This window comes from Phalangium opilio, unplaced genomic scaffold, assembly GCF_054372755.1.
Source record: "Phalangium opilio isolate 3A_F unplaced genomic scaffold, DU_Popi_V2 ptg000070l_1, whole genome shotgun sequence".
NCBI classification, from domain to species: Eukaryota; Metazoa; Arthropoda; class Arachnida; order Opiliones; family Phalangiidae; genus Phalangium; species Phalangium opilio.
In genome coordinates, this window is record NW_028324182.1 from 13004539 (window position 1) to 13018181 (window position 13643).

Consider the following 13643-nt stretch of genomic DNA (forward strand, 5'->3'; position numbering starts at 1 on the left):
TTTGCGCTGGGGCGAAAAAGCAACAAAAAGAGAAGCACAAACCAACGCTAATCGCCCTGTCAGGTTTTAATACTCTAGAATTCATTTAACTTCAAGTCAAACTCGAGTTTGTAGTACATACTAAATTGCATGCCAAAAAATCGGCTTCTCTATGGTTAAGGTAAGGAGGAACCTTCTGTCGCGTAAAAATCAACTTTAAATCTTCCTATTGTCACGCGGTGAGTCGGAGCGTTCGTCCCTTTTCCGGTTAACAAAAATGACCCCGGGACCCAGGTGTCTCGTGACGTGCCCGCGAAGAATAGGAAGATAGGCCCATAATTCGGAAATCTTATCCAGGGGCTGATATTTCAAACATTGGGACGTAAACAGCGTGCGTAAAAGCAAAATATCCGCTTTCCTGACTTTAAGTTTTTATTTTATAAAAGAAAAACCGAGGGTCGAGATAGATCCGAGGAGATCGGAATGGAATATAATAGAAAAAAAAGCGGTTTGAATTTCGTATTTTGACTGCAGCTGCGAGAAAAGTATCGCCTACTTCGGGGTGGTCTAGCCGCAAGAATCTTCATCCACTATACAGTATACATATATAGATGCCGATTGTATTCAATTTTGCCTCGTAAAGAGAAAATACCTAGAGTTCCTAACTGAATAGCGTGTGAAAGACATCAACTTTGACTCATGGACCCCCGATCCATTTGACTTTCCACGACCTCCTCGCATCCCCGTTGGGAATCTTAAAACGATACCGTTTAACCTATAAAACGCCTACTTTTTTCAATAATAAAGAGAGAAACTACATTTAATTTGATTTGAAACATATCGTTCCCATAGGAATACCTCCTTCTCGTGTTGTTGTTAAATCCTTTGAACGATCCACAACAAACAATACCATTTAATACATCAATTAAACAATCAATGATTTTACACGTAAGTTGTTTTCCCAGAACCTTTCTCCCTCATGTAAGTTATCGGTGTTCATGGTTTGAACACTTATTTTGGACATTGCTTGATTTTAGTTCTGCAATAATGCACTAAAAACAAATGAGAATGTAAAGTTAAAAATTTTATAAATTTTTAATTAGAGATTAAAAAAATAAATAATTAACTAATTCAGGGTTCGGACGAAATTTTTCTATTGAAAATCCCTGACTTTTCCAGGTTATCCCTGACCAAATTTTGGCAATATCCCTGACTATATTAAGGTGTTTAAGGAGCCCACTTCATCACACCTGTCTCATATTTAACATTGCTCGAAGCATGGTGTGATGTACGAAACGAAATCCCTGACATATCCCTGACTTTTTAGGAAAAACCTTAAAATCCCTGACTTATCCCTGACTTTTTCTCTTAATTTTCACATCCCTGACTTATCCAGGTTTTCCAGGTTATCCAGGTTCCGTACGAACCCTGTAATTAAAACGACCTACGCTTCCCGGAAACATACAAATACCAAGGGAAAAAAATACCCCCACGGTTTGTTATGAATATGGATAAAAATTTAATCAATTGCTCTCATCAATTTATGGGAGGAGTAAACGAAATCCGAAACCCGGTCGTGGTTAAAACGAAATACGATCAAGTTACATCCCTATACCCCCAAATAAGAACCCCAAACTACTTGAACGCGCGATCCCTAACTCGTGATATTATCAGAATGTTCAAAAAATGTTTATTTCATAAGACGTTAACGCTTTACACCCCTCCCTTTAAAAAATAAATGTCGCAATTTTTTGAAAATATCGCCATTTGGCGATTATAATTCTTTTAAAAGGCATTTCCTGTTGGGATGTCGTGTCGCCCCTTGTAAATATATACGCTCTTTTGATAAAGAATAAGGAAGTCAGGACCAAACGTCGACACTAATTAAAATCGCCCCCCCCCCTTCTAATAAACTAGTCTAGTAAACAAACATTAAAAGAGTTTATATGAGATAAACAAAAGTGGTGCTGCATGGAGAAGAGCGGTTGAAACTCAGATTCAGAAGAAGGTTACCTCCAAAAATATCAATTTCTCTAGACGTTCTGGATGGGTAATTCTCTCGTTGCACCAGCGTATATATATATAGATAACAGGATAACTTTGAGTTAATCCACTTCTATTTTGTGTTATAAACATCGAGGGGCGCTCTCTTTTCTGATATAAACATCGTCTCAAATTTCCTTCCACATATTAAAAGCGATTCAATGTAAGCGCCACGCGAGGCCTTTGCCAGAACTGTTGGCTATTCAAAACAAAAAAAGGATTAATCTATAAATAAAACTTTTCCTTACAAATACAAGCGAAGAAATTTGGAATCAGAACTATATGGGCAGTATCCGATAGCGCCTCTCGATTCCCAAGGAGTCAATCTAGGCTTACATCCTCTAACAATTAAAACGAATTAGCCCACCTATTCCATTGTAGAATGCGACATTTACACGCGTCAAAAGCAGTGTAATGCGAACGTAGCTAAGAAGTGAACTTCTTCACATTGGGGCACGCGCGTGCTAGCTATACCCGGGGGTCTTTCACATCAGATTCCTAGCAAAGAGGGTACGACAAAAAAGATTGATATAAAAGTCCGGTGAGGAAACGAAGGAGGAGGATGGAGAGCTTGTACAAGAAGTCTCTACTTATTACGGGACAAAAGCAGAAAAACAAAAATCATCTCTTCTTGTTGCGACTCTTCGCTATAACTATCCCGCCATCATTTGGCCCCTTTTCCTTTGCAACAAAAATTCAGGAATGCCCTTTAGGCGCTGCTGCGACGGGTCATTTTTACAGTATGTGCAGAAGCAAAATTTCTTTCGCACCCTGACTCCCTCATATATATAGCCAAGAATGAGAAGAAGAAAGAGAGAGGAAGGAAGTTTTTAATTTAATACGCCGCTACATCAAGGGATTCTGGGTAATAAAAGCGTAGGAGGAAGGAAGGGTGTCGCAAAAGCGGAATCCCCCTTTTTTCCGTATTATTTTAGGAAACTATAGCTTTTTTGATACAAATCCCTGTTGAAACAGATGCAGGCATCTATATAGCTCTGCAATTTTTTATTAATTTCTGGAGCCTCTTGTAGCTCAGTTTATATTTAGCACTAATCTAATGGGCGTACATATGGGGTTCAAGCAGCTGTTAGAGGGTTTTCTAAATTAAATATAAAGATTATAAAACCAATTCCGCACGATGACACAAACCCAATATCTACAATTTGATAAACCTTACTCATACGTAGACAGACAGCCCTTTGATTATTTCCTCAAAGTATACCAAATATCTCACGCCGAATTCTTCCGTCTTTCTTGACAATCAAGAAAGATACATTTCATTTCGTCCTATACGGTCCTATACGGTCCTATACTTGTTGACCCGGTTTAGGCCTTGGCCTTTTCCTTAATATCTTCCAAGGGAAAACAAAGGGTTATAAAAACTGTGTAGACTGTAGAGGCAGCGAGAAACGTTGGGAACAATAATGATAAGAAACAAATAAACGAAGAAGAAGGGATTCTTATAAATGAATTAGAGATAAAATGTCTCTGACTCGATTGACATTTACTTTCAGCGCGTGGCAGTCGACGTCCAACTACACTTTTCCCTGTGGCTCGTGCACGCGGTTGCCCTTTCCTTTTCAAGTATATACCCCCAACGATATTAGATCGGCTTACATTCCGTAGCAAGTAGATGCGGAGGATGCGGAAAGAGAGACAGAGAGAGAGAGCGAGATAGAAGAGAATAAGAGAAAAGGATGGGGGCATGCATGGTACAGTACAGTACAGAGGAATTCTTTGTTTTTCACCATCCATTCCCTCTCTTCGAATAACGTTCGGCGGTAATAGAATGAGAGGGCGGATAGTTGCGCACTTTTAATACAAGATTCGGTTCTAGATCTCATCTTTCCACTGTACGAAAACGAATAGAGGCAGAGGAGCGGGTTTGAATTAAAACCAATAACTAGAAGTAACTTAAATCACAACAATTAATATAGTCTTCCGATTTCCATATAGAGGAGGATAAAAAATAACTAGAAGTGACTGAATCTCAAGAATTAATTTCCCAAAAAGACCATGAGCACGATGAAGTTTGCATTTTGAGAAGGAGCCCGCGACGTTGCAGCTTCCACATTCTGGCTTTTAACTCTATGGAAACTGAACTATATTATACCGTAACAATAACTTCAAATTCTGGGCTTCCGGGGATATATTTCTCGTGGCTGTAGCTATAGCTGTTTCTCCGAACTCATCCCTAGAAGATGGACGGAAGATGGAGAGTTGAGGGCAAATTCTTTGGAATCCTCCTCTTACCACGCGCGACGGCTACATCATTTATACAAAAAGCCACCAAAGGATGAGAAGAAAATTACTCCCATTTCTGCAATACACGTTCCTCTTCCTGCGCAGCTTCTCATCATCGCAGAGTCGCGTGTACTTTTTTTCCTTATCATTAATATTTCATGAATAAGAGATGCCTAGGTTTTTTCCTCTTTCATCCTAGCAGCGCGGGAATCACACAATAGAATACACGGCAAAAACCCCCTCTGTCCTGTTTGTCCTAGCTTGTAATGGGCCTCTAGAGTTTTAAGAGGAGACACGCTTATACGAGGACCACGTAACGGTGGACGTAATAGAGAATATTGTCTAGTTGCGGTGCCAAAATAAAAGGAACCTTAAAGGCATATACTGCAATCAAAGTTTGACCTAACCACGCGGGAGACCGTATTTTTTATATATAGGCGAGCGCCCCATTCTAGCCTAAAACATATTTTGGACCATGCTCAACCATACCCACATGGAAGAAGGACATTTTGGCGGGGAAAAATCGCTCTAGTTCAGCTTTGAATGTATTAACCCAATAAGTTGAACAAGATCTGTTCGCGATATTAGTGCGAATGGCCCCAAACGTGGCAAAATGGCAAAGTTCTCGGTATACAGCAGGCATAAACAACGTTACTAAACTGTCCCCAAACAAGCTATATAAGGGTCGCGCGACGGGTATGGGCCGAAACTATAAATACATCTTGGTAAACGGTATTAGTTGGTCCCCTTCTACCCCCTAGAATGTTTGGTCCATCTGTCGCCCTTCTTTACGTTATAGAGGGCGCATTGCGGGAAAAAGTCTCAGCACGAGGCCCTTATGCGAAATTACGAAAGATGAATGACAGGCCCAGTTGCTATGCCGTATTAGGCAATTTGTTTATCTATTAGAGAGCCGAGGCCAGCCAGCTCCTTCCTGCAAGAGGACCCCCTATAGCCCCCCTAAAAAAATGAGACGGCTAATTTAAGCAAATAGCTTGGAATAAATTTTTCAAAAGCGGTTGGGTGGGTTCCTTTAAGTTACCTTAATAGGCAATATCGCTCACCATTTATGTCCAAAAAAATAAAGGGTTTTTAGGGATAAATCGTAATACTAAAATTTATATAATTAATCCATGAATTTAGAATTGCACTGACTTCGGCTCAAACATTTCATTCCACAATACTGGACGAACCATGTACCAACGTTATAGAGTTATACGAATACTAGATCAATATTTAAGGAAATATTGAATAATTTCATGATATAACGATATCAAAGGTTAGATTTAAATTTTTTTTTAAAACCATTGAAGGCGGGAAAATCTGACGATCGCGAGAAGTTATAAAAAAAATCTCCGCACCCTCGTAAAGTTGCCACCGCAGATTTTCTTGGAGAAACTATAAGGAGGTACGCGGGTCGTGAAAAATTTATAGCCAGTTTTTTTACGATGACACCCCCTAGTTCCTCGCGCGCGTTCGATTCGATCTGTTGAAGAACAACGCGACGAGGGATGGAAGAGGACCCCACCAAAAAAGCTTGCCCAATAAACGGTGAACCCAGCTCGTAAATGTTGTAGATCTAAGAAGAATATATATAGAGGAGTGAGAGAAAGTGCGACTAAAAAAAATTCAATCGTTATTATAAGTTCATCCCATGGAATTCAGGAGTTGAAAGTTGATATACAGCTTAACTTTGTAGGAATTTCGGTTCATAAGTTCCAACACTGCTTTCTCAATTTGGGACGTATATTATCGAGAAGTATAGTGGATCGAGATAGTGAGAGAGGGCAAATTGGTCGATGAACTCTGACTGGTCTAGGGGCAAAGTAAAATTTTCGGGCTCTGTGGCGAAGAAGTGTCAAAAATATTATCGGCAATTAAAAGATTGATGAGTGGTTGGGCTTTTCCGTTCGATATCTATAGGGCTGAGGAATAAAAAACCTTTCACTCTGCAGTCCTCTATACAGTTTTTTTTATTATTGATTAAATCTATTTGTCGGGCTTCCAATTTCGGGGGAGGGGCCGTAGGGTCTCCTCCTATATATATATAGCAGTTATATCAGTCTTTTCTTCTTCTTCTTCTTCTTCCCGGGAGCGCCAACTTACTCCTAACGCTTTTAGGACGATGAAAATAAATAGGGCAATAGGGGACCGAGCGATTGGATTCCCCGGCTATTGTTTGCCTCTTTAAGTGAGTGGGAAAACGGAGACGAGTGGGAAAAAGCGACGGCCAAAAAACCCGGCGAGATTTCAAAAGGAGCTGCCGAGAAAGCGCCGGGACAAGGCGGCTTTTCCCTCTAGCATCTTTCTTCCATTAGGACTTTTTCCTCCACAACCACCTACGCGCCAAAATACTCCCGGCTTCTAACGTTTCTCGCTAAGAGAGTTTGCCCAGCGGTAGCTTGTACCCCCTGACAGTGACGCATCCCCTCAATACGTCGCCTAGATTTTTCTACAACGGTTTACTTATACTCCTCCCAAAAGTCTCCCCTTCCTCGTGTGAAAAACGTTCCGCTTAAGATCCAATTTCTACTTAACTTTATACACCCCAATTCCATTGCCCCATCATTCCTTTCAGTGGAAATATCTCACTTTACAGTTTTCACTTAAACAAAGAGCGTATCCACATATGGCATGGCACGGTGCACTCTCGTTATAATAACCCCAAAGTTGGCTCGATCAATTAAAAAAAAAACAGACAACTTATGTCCCTTAAAAAATTATTTTTAATCATAAATTCATTAGAATAGAGGCAAAAGGGATCGTGAGCGCGTGCTTCCGAATTAAGCAGAAGACCGACCGAGGTAAGTAAGAAGGCGGGAAAAATCGCGCGCCCTCTCCTATCCCTCGATAATATAATGGGACTAAATTCAATTTAGGCCAGGGCGCCAAACGTTTAATTTAGCGGGCGGAAGAGAGGCGGTGAGCGTAAAGGTGACGCTGGTTGTATAAGAAAAAAAAAGTGCATTAAGCGTCGCTAATTGAGCTTCGGAGCTTTCCGCCAAAGTCCCCCTACATCATAACTTTCGCTAGTATACACTCCGCAAGCAGCATCTTATAATATTGAAAATTGGTGAAGAGGGAGTGGGGTATATCCTTAAGAAGGGAAGCGGAGAAGAAAAAAATCAAACGACAAAGTGAAGCGGGATGAAGATGGGTAAAAATAAGAAGAAAATATAGCTTGGTCCATTTTCTTTCCTAGGTCTCGACGCGGTACGTCGTTGTTTGCACGGATTTTTCAAAAACCCAAAAGACAAAAGTCCAATATTTGGACATGGACGGGGCGATAACGGAGGTCCTCTTTCCCTCTCTCTCTCTCTCTCTCTTCCTCACTCTTCGCTTTTAACCCTAGCCGAGAAGGGGAGCAGGGATGTCGCTATAGCTCCGAAACTAGCTCCAGCCATCTTCAGATGTGTACCAAGATTACGTTTCTCGTGAAAAGAGGGCCCGAGGTATACCCGATATCGACTCTCTCTCTCTCAGTCTCTCTCTCACACACACCCCATCTCTTCCCTTTTTAGCTATCGAAGATGCCCGAGGAGAAGAAGTAAGGGCCTACTTTTTCCTGATGGGGATGCCAAAGAGATGAGTATAGGAAATAGTGTGAAGTATAAGTAAAAGAGACGACGTTTCTTCTTGGATCATTTTGACAAGACTCCCATTCTACTCAGTCACTCTCTTCTACATAGTTCAATCCACCACAGTTGTACCACACAGAGAGATAGATCATGAAAGAAGGGGAAAAACAATACGATGCAGTCTCGGATTCTTTTTTCTTCTTCTTCTCTCTTTTCTTTTTAAATGGCAGATATACGTTGCTAAAACAACATCTCTCTACAATCCTCGGAGTCGTAAGTCTTCACCCCCTTTTTTCTACAAATTGGCTCGGTTTGTCTAGAGTAAAAGAACGTCCCCGAACCTAAGGATACACTTTCCGGGGTCATAAGGGGGTACGATAAGAGATCTTACGGATTATTTGTACATTGGAAGCTCTGTTCCCAGATATTAGTTTAAGATTTTCTCAAAAACATGTCGTGGGAAATGACAAGAAATTACTTTCTATATGATAAACAACTAAGATAATTTACAAGCTGTTGTTTAGTTCGGTCGGTATTTGCGGCGTTTTGTTTATACTCAAAATTCAAAAAAACTATCCCGTTGCTATGGGGTATTAACTCTTTAAGAAGGAATTGAACTGAACTGACCTTTATAATAAGTCTTTTATATAATCTCGATTATACAAAAAGAAACTCCATGAGAAGGGTTTTAAAAAATTCAAATCCTTCTTAACTTTCTTTAAAAAAAAAAAATCCACGCATCCTTTTTGCGTGTCTTATCTTTTCATCCCTCGAGATCCCGAGACGGGGCCTCCTATTTTAAATAAATGATGGAAAAATTCCTCTTCAGAGACAGGCTAGGTATAGCTTCAAAGTTATAGAAAGAAATTGAAAAAGAAACTATATGATTCCACCAACCATGCACGGGGCCATACAGCCAGCCAGCCGACTGAGCGAGCGGAACTAATGCTAATTACCAATAAGTTTTTTTTCACGCGCGGCCGGAAAAAGAAAGAAAAATGTAATAAAAATTGGCGAGATATACCTAGGCATGGATCTCTCGCTTGATCTTCTCATCTCTTCGCAGCTAAGTTCAACGCACCTCGTTTGTTCAACAACCCCCGCAAAAGGACGACATCATAAGATTGGATTTGGGGGATTGGTTCGAGGATAAGATATTTAACTCGAGTTCTGTACTTTACGATGAGCGAGCGCGGTGGACTACCGCTATCGCCCATCTTATTCCTTTCGTGGCGCGAAGCCCCTGTGGACCCGACGCTTATTGAAATTCCACTCGGATCACCTCTTGACCCCTTGAAAGCCCCAAGCCCCGAGAGGAATATCGGAGAAAGATAGAAAATGTTCCGCCTTGATAATCGGAAATTTTACGGACTTTCCGATCGAACATACAGGGAGGATAGAGGCTCAACAAGTAAGAAGCATTGGCATCTTCGAAATACTTACATTCCTAACATGAAATACTAGTTCTCCTATGAAGAGTCCCACTCATTCCAAGACTGCCAATGGACCATCCCCGTATACCGTCGCGCATGCATTTTATTTAATATGAAAAAACTTCTATATCTATCTATACACCCCTAGCGGTCAATCGTATAAAAAGATAAGCCCAGGATAAAAGCCCATCACCAAAAGTACATACACGCTAAAAAGACCTAGGCCTAAATATAGAAATCCCCTGTTGAGCTCTTGTGTCACCTAACACCTCAACTCCTGCATGATCGGCTTCTAATATACGAACCTTACGGTTGCATTTAGGCCTATAAAAAATCCGACAATCCTGATTAAAACGATAAAAAAGGTTGGGTTCCACGGATGTTACCATAGGCTTTAGCTAAGGGGAAAAGATAGATAAAGTCTCGTTCATAATCCTGGCGAAAAATATGACTGATAAAATACGAGTATTAAATCTAGCTAGAGCCTGTTGGATCTTTTATTTTACCCCCTCGGTCCTGGCAATACTGGCATAAGCGTGACGTAAAAAAAAAAGAATCTTCTTTTGCTAAGCCTTATACGTGGATGGAATTGTTAAAAGGTTCCAACCGATCGAGTTACTTTTTTCAAAGCTCTCTCTCGCGTAGCTCAGTCTTTTTTATTTTAGTGCTTTTGTTTATGGATGAACATTTTTTTTTCACTACAGGAATGGATCCCAAAAGTCTCTTCGTAGCCCCTGGCATTCGAGTAACCCTCATTAATACAGTGAAAGGTATCGACAAGCTAAGATTATTTCACCATCTTCCCCAGTATTCCTTCATTCGTCATTTTATCAGGCATAAGACGGCTACTCTTTGAGCGCTAGAAAAAAAGGCACGTCCTAGGTTTTATTAAGGGGATAAAATATAAATTATTTGCATTCGTGCCGTCCTTATTTGCGTCCTATAACCTTCTTACTCGGTATAAATGGAATCTAGGGATTTTTAGAGGCAGAGAGAGAGAGTTGTTTTATCATCCTACATACGTTTTCCGATAAGACACTGGTAATTTAATGGCGTTCGTGAATACGACATCCTTTTAGGAGTTCCTAATAAATTTATTATAAAACTCTTGTAATCGAGATGTGTATCATTCTTGGATTTATGTTTTATAATTTTTATGATTTCAGGTTTGATGAAACACTCTTAATTTATCAGAGAGCCTAACTGTAAAAGTGTTCCAAAGGCTGCACACCGATTAAGGGGAAAAACACAAATATTTCAGGGTTGCCACGAAATTTTCAGATTAAAAAACCCTGACTTTTTCAGGGTTAGCAACCCTGTACTAACTGTGGTAAAATTATGTTTCAAATGCAATATCACTGTTCATTTACCCCAATTACATCCTCACTATCAGTTTCTTCAAAAAAATATATATATATATATATTAATTAGTACTATAGAGATAAAAATTAAAGTTAAAAATACTATTTCTTTCCACGAAGGTTTAATTTCATTTCTATGTAATTTTTTAATACTTTTATCAAAGTATATCAAATTTCACTGAGGATTTTAGGATCATTGAAAAATCCGCAACCCTAGAGAGATTAGAGGGAGTTTATCTAGAGGATACAAGTCGTTGAAAAATTAGTTTAAACTGTGGCTACACGAAGCAAAACTCGTTATCTAATACATATTTCTCCTAAACGACATGAGAAATGCGTTAAATAACGATTTTTTTTCCAGAGATTAATAAATTATTTTCGGAAATGGGCTGCATTAGGTGGCGGCGGTGGTGGAGACGAAAAGTCGAAAAACTTGTTATTTCACCAAGTCTATCTATACATATATACCAAAAGTATCAGGGTGCAAAAGGAATTTTATCTCGGATTTCGGGCTTTTAACGTTAATTTGACCCGCTAAAGTTCAAATGATAGCGCTCCGTCGAGACAGAGGAGGATGAGGAGGAGGAGGAATGAATACGAGATAGAAAAAAAATGAAGCCACCCGAAACCGACCGCATCATCATCAGAGAAACGACTGAGAATTCAAGACGACCGCGACAATATATCGTCGTGATTCGAGAAAACAGTCGAAAGTTCAAATAGTTTCGTTTCGCGAAACCATTAGACGCTTTTATTTACTCTCCCCTATTCCCCCCTTCCCGCTTCCGAAGAGGGATGGAAAACAGATACCAAAACTAACACAGTTTATTTTTAAATCTAGAAAAGTTTTTAAAAGTTGGGGCGAAAAATAAATTCAGATTCCAAAGATCAAGTAAGATTTGAACCTATATAGGAAACTAGACAAACACACGAAACGCTGCAGTCTAATGTTACCTTGTAAATATAGTACTACGAAAACCAGGGCGAATATATTTACTCCTAGCTGTTAGATTTGATCTACTATAGGCCTATATATACGCGTGGTGTTTTTCTAAAACGTATTAAAATATATATGGCAGCAAAATAAATATCTGCATCTGAAAAATAACATTACTGCCCCATATATTATGTAAACAAAACTGCATGCTTCCGCCTGCCATCATCATGGCCCTTTGAACTCATGGGATCTCATTTCCATGTAAATATAGCCAACAGAAAGCTAAAAAATCGTATGTAGAATCCAATTTAAATCCAAACTAATTATGAAAAACTGAATCGCATTACATATCTGCAAACAAACCCACCATTAAAATTCAAAAATATTTAGATCTAATTACAACTCTTACAAGGTTCTATAACTGTATCTGTAATCAAGTCAGAATTCTCTCAAAATACCCTAAACCGCACGTGAAAAATACCTTGCTTTCCACAATTTTCTAGAGTTCTTTTACCGGACTATATATATATCATCATCCCTTTACCAGCTGAACGTTTTTTTCCCGTCTTTCCCTGAAAGCTCACGCTAGTCTAAGTTTGGGAGGCTTATTTCGGATCTCATCTTATTTTTGGTGTGTATATATAAATAAAGAACGCGCGAGCTCAAAATACGAATTCTATGGCGGATATTCGCGTTGAGACTTTGGGCTATAGCGTGCATGCAAACCAAGAATTTTGAATAAGCCCCAAACACGATACGATCCGTAGAGCGCGTCATACATTGCTTTAACCCAAAGTAAATAAAGCCGAAAGTATCAGAAAGAAACTAGGCCAGGAGTGATAGAAGCTCCCCCCGCACGATGCAAGCCTTAAATACTTCTTCCCCCTAAATATAACTAGAGGTATACGAGAGAGTTTCCGTCTCGCTCGATTTTGATTGGTGTCGGGTCTAACGTCATAAACGGAAATTCCTCTGTACTACGCGCTGAAGATGAGTTTTCCCCCCACTTTCCACTCACCCTGTTTACCCTCTTTGAACGGTACGAGACATTCGTTTTGAAGCGTGGACCGAGAAGGTGTTACACGATTATAACTTCGTGCAAAGTAGACTTTCGATGGGTCCCAAAACGCGCCAATGGTTTCTAGTCGCGCTCTCCAACCAAATAGCAAACTTTGGCGGGCGTTACATTCAAATGAGATTAAACAAACAAGTTTGTCAGAGTTTTCAGAGTCGGAGAAGGCCAGAAAAGGAAGCGAGGCTCGGGTATAAAGGTGTTAACGGCAACGTAATAAGGCCTTTTAAGCAAATATTTGAAATTACGTTCGGCCCCGGAAAAGAGGAGGAATGTACGTATTAGGGATGGATATTTAGACGCAGCGAGAGAAAGAGAGAGATGGATAAGCAAGCTTCCCAAGGCCGGAAAGCGAAACTGAATTTAGTTTAAAGTCGCTTTGTTCTCTTCCCCGAATCATGTTAACTATTTATTTTTAAACTAAACACATACTTTGAAATTTGATACTAATAATACTTCACAATTAAGGCGCAGCCTCGTATAAGCAAATTATGCCTTAATTTTAAGCCTATTGGCGAAGACAAATAATTATACATTAAAGTTAACTCGCTAATAACGTTAATTTAATGGGATAGCTCATATAATCCCATAAACAAGTTCGTAATTTCAACTTGGAAATAAATTAAACTAGGCCTTTAAAGTTTGAAAGAGAGAAAGGGTGACTGATGTTGCTAACAATAAAAAAATAAAACAAAAATAAAAACCCCTATTAGTCTACTTTTTCACAGTACTCTAGTGTATCGGGGTTGGATACTTTTACAGGGGCCAAGAATACTCGATGAAGTGGAAATTTAACCCCTTAAATATGATATTTCTCATTCTTGGCTCATCAAAATTACAATTAAAAACATCATAATAATAAACTGTTGACTAGTGTTAATCGCGAAACAAATTGGTTTCAAAACAGGGAAAAAGTTTCAACGGAGTTACGCTCGGTGTAAAAATTTTCCGCGCTAATTAGTGAGACGTAAAAAGGGGATGGGGGGACCGAGCCTG